Source organism: Macaca nemestrina, chromosome 2 (assembly GCF_043159975.1).
Source record: "Macaca nemestrina isolate mMacNem1 chromosome 2, mMacNem.hap1, whole genome shotgun sequence".
In the NCBI taxonomy this organism is placed as follows: Eukaryota; Metazoa; Chordata; class Mammalia; order Primates; family Cercopithecidae; genus Macaca; species Macaca nemestrina.
The window spans coordinates 10,145,408-10,150,034 of NC_092126.1; positions in this window are offsets into that span (position 1 = coordinate 10,145,408).

The following is a 4,627-nucleotide window of genomic DNA, read 5'->3' on the forward strand; positions in this document are numbered from 1 at the left end:
TGGTGCACATTTCTTCTCATTTTATAGGAAAATCTTGTAGACTCTCATAGTTTTTACTATTATCTGTATACTGATGAATACAAAATTGTTATATTTTCTTATATTCAGCAAGGTATATCCAATCACATTCTAGACATCTCCCCTTGAAAGCCCTACAGGGTTGTCAAATTCAAGAACTCAAAACAAAACTTTGTAGCTTCCTTATACTGCCCAGCCTGTTCTTCAGACACAAACATTTGAAATTTAGGTACATTTAAACAGCTTCGTAGATAAGCTGAGAATTGCCATAGCTTACTAAGACAAGTCGCCTTTTCATTGGTGTGAAATGTTGTAGAAAGAGATAATTTAACATTTCCTATCCTCAGAAAGCTTTTAGTCTTAAGCAAAAGACAGAAATAGACCTGGATGACTATATTCCAAGGCAATAGCAAAAAAAAAAAAAAAAAAAAAAAGAATTATAATAGAAACTCAAAGGTGGATGAGTTTGATTCTTCCAGGGCAGGTGGCACACAGGAATGTAGAGGCTTCATAGAGGGGTGACTTCTGAACTGGGACAGGAAGGTGAGTGGGACTTAGACAGATGGGGCAGGGTGGTGGTGAATTGGCTGAGCTGTTATGGGGGATAAGGCCAGTGTGCAAGGAGGAGCATATGGTTTGGTGTGTCTGGTAGGAGATAGGAGGAACATAGCAGGTGTCGAGGTAAAGGCCAGAATTTGAAGCTCCTTGAATGCCACCAAGGGAAATTTGAGATGCATTCTGTAGACAGGAATAACTAATTAAAGCTGTTAATCATGGTAGGGACAGGGTCAGAGTCACATTTTAGGAACATTCAAGGAGTACTATTCATCTAATGTTCGCATGCATTGTTTTTAAGTTTTTTTCCTAGGCACCTCAGAGTAAGGGAAGGGGAAAAGGTCTTGGAAGAGCACTGTCATCGTTTCTGTTTTGGAGGCTGTGATTCTTATAATTGAAAATAAGAAGACAATGAAGCAGCATTGGATATTAACTTGTCAAAGTTCAGCCATCTTTGCCAGAGGCGTCTTCCTCCCACACCCCTACGGCATTGTCCTTTGCCAAAACTGAAATATGTGTCACTGTGTCCTGGAGGCAGAATGAAAATATATACATTAAGCAAACAGGAAGAAACACATGAAGAAAAACCCACCAACAGTTATACATGGCAGGTGTACAGACTCTTCCCCACTCAACAGCACTCCCCAGCATGACATCCTGTAATGTTGCCAGCGCATGGGTAAAGAGGGGTTTTCTCGGGGTACAGAACACAAAATTCTTTTTTAACATATTTTATCACCTGCCCCCCCTTCCCTGAAGACTCTTCTCTTCCCCAGTAGGAAGCAATCTGTCCATTCCCTGCTTTCACATGACTCGTAAAGTTCTTGTGGCATTTGTTCCCAGGCTGCCTGTGAAATCCTGAGGACAGAGACTGTATTGTCTTTTGCTGTATTCTTCATGGTATCCAGAAGAGAACCTGGTGTCCAGGCTCCTTTGAGCAGTAACCTGCAGAATCTGCCCAGCCTGGGGAAATGTAAAGAACAATATTTTGAAGAGTGTGAAGAAAATATTCAAACTTCTATTTATGCCTATTTTTTAACTCCAAATAAGAACAAAATTAACGCTTATTATTCTTTATAGATTTACAAGAGTGTATAAACATAAATATAAAAATATAAATAAATGTATTGAGGTGAATGCGCAAATTTTCTTATTGGTGGAGTTTGATTAAAAAAATGTTTTGAGACCATTGCTCTAGTGCTGAATTAATAATTGCTGCTTGAAATGTTTAGTGACTCTAAAGGGTTTAGCTTTAAATAGGAAAAGTTATTGCCCAAGACAAATGTAGATCATTCATTTATTCTTGCCAACAAACAAACACGAATATTAAATAGTGTCTTTTTTTTTTTTTTTTTTTTTTTTGAGACGGAGTTTCACTTTTGTTGCCCAGGCTGAAGTGCAATAGCGCGATCTCGGCTCACTGCAACCTCCGCCTCCCAGGTTCAAGTGATTCTCCTGCCTCGGCCTCCCGAGTAGCTGGAACTACAGGCATGCACCACCACGCCCGGCTGATTTTGTATTTTTAGTAGAGACAGGGTTTCTCCATGTTGATCAGGCTGGACTCCAACTCCTGACCTCAGGTGATTCTCCCACCCCGGCCTCCCAAAGTGCTGGGATTACAGGTGTGAGTCGCTGCGCCTGGCTAAACAGTGTCTTCTACGCGCCAGGCATTGTGCTGGGCTCTGAGGGTTGTTTGTTTAAAGATGGCGCCTCTGATACCGACATGTGGGAGGGCTTTGAGGGAGGGCTTTGAGGAAGTTTTAACCCTACCTAACACGATAGCAGAATGTGAGTGAGCAGCATACGGTGAAATGGGCACTCTTATTGCCTCCTGGGGACAGGGAGCTGGGATTTCGGTAGAACTTTTCTGGAGGACATTTTGACAAACATACTGAAGACTTTTTAAAAGTTCACACTTTTGACCCAGCAAGTTTGCTTCCAAACATTTTCTAAAGCATACTTAAGAATTTATGCAGATATTTATCTGCAAGAATGATTATCATATCATTTCTAAAACTGAAAAATCAGAAACAACCCAAATGCTCAACAACATGGTATTCCTTATGTACTATGCGTTCTATCCATTCAACGGAACACAATCCAGCCATTAAAACTTGATATGGAGATGCATAGTTCATCACATTGAAAGTTATTTACAGCATTTTAAAACTAAAATTGGTTATACACTATTATATAATACAAAACGATTCTATTAATATTTATCCATATGGAAAAAGATTAATATTTATCCATATGGAAAAATGAAATCTGCTGAGACTTTTAGTTTTAAAATTGACATGCTATAAAGTACAGTTTTTTGAGTATAAGCTATGCATAGATTTATATGACCACCACAACAATCAGGACAGACAGTTCCGTCACCTCAACAAAACCTTGTGCTGTTCTTTGGAATCATAGTCTCCCTTTACTTCTAAGCCCTAGCAACCACTAATATGTTCTCTGTTGCAATAATTTTGCCTTATCTGGAGTGTCATATAAATGGGTTCATACAGTACATAACTTTTAAAATCTGACTTCTTTCACTCAGTATAATGCCTTTGAGATATGTGTAGTAATAGTTTTTATTTTTGCTGAAAAATATTCCATTATATGACTGTGCCATAGTTGCTTATTCAAAAAAACATGTGAGCTGTTTCCACTTTGTAGGTATTATGAATAGAGGTGCTATAAACATTTTTGTAAAGGTTTTTGTGTAAACATGTTTTGCCAGGTCATATAGTAAACGTATATTTACTTTATAAGAACCTACCAAACTGTTTTACAGAGTACTTCACCTTTTTTCCTTACCCACCAGGAATGCATAAGAATATCAATGCTCTTCATTCTTGTTAGTACTTGGTACTGTCAGTTTAAAAAACTTTTTATTTTAGCCCTTCCAATAGGTATATAGTATGGCTGGGCACAGTGGCTCATGCCTGTCATCCTAGCACTTTGGGAGGCTGAGGCAGGCAGATCACTTGAGGACAGGATTCAAGACCAGCGTGGCCAACATAGTGAAACCCCATCTCTATTCAAAATACAAAAATTTAACCAGGCGTGGTGGTGCACACCTGTAATCCCAGCTACTCAGGAGGCTGAGGCATGAGAATTGCTTGAACCCAAGAGGTGGAGGTTGCAGTGCGCCAAGATCAAGCCACTGCACTCCGACCTGGGTGACAAAGCGAGACTCTGTCTCAAATAAGATGAAAACAAAAACAATAGATATGTAATGACACCTAATTGTGATTTTAATTTTCATTTCCTAATGGCTAGTGATGTTGTGCATTTCCTTATGTGCTTATTTGCCATCTGTATATCATCTACAATGTAGTGTCTATTCCTTCTCTTGCATATTTTGAAAAATTGGATTGCATGTTTTACTGTTGAGTTTTGAGAGTTCTTTATATATTCCAGATATAAGTCCTTTGTTAGAGATGTGATTTGCAACTATTTTCTTCCAGTCTTTACCTTATTTTTTCATTGTCTTAATAGTATCTTTCCTAGAGAAAAGATTTTTTAATTTTGATAAAGTTCAATCAACTCATTTTTAAAAATTTTACTATTGTATTTTTAATGTCATATCAAAGGGGTCTCTGCTTAGCCCTAGGTCATAAAGATTTCTCCTATTTCTTCTACTAAACATTTTATAGCTTTACATTTTATATTTAAATCTGTGATCTGTTTTGAGTTAGTTTAATTTTTTATAAGGTGTGATGTTTAGGTTGAGGTGGTTCACATATTAGCATATACAGATACATATGTTCCAGCATAAGTTTTTGAAAATAAACTAAATTGCCTTTGTGTCTGTAAGAAATTAATTGGTCATATGCATATAAGTGTATTTCTGGAGTCTTTATTCTTTCTCAATGATCTATGTGTCTATTTGCTAATACCATACTTTCTGTTTACTGTATAACAGGCTGTGAAATCAGGCAGGGAGGCAGGGCCAATCCTCCAACTTTATTCTTCTTTTTCAGACTTGTTTTGATTTTTCTAGTTCCTTGTCTTTCCATATAAACTTTAGAATCAGTTTCTTTACATATTAAAAAAAATC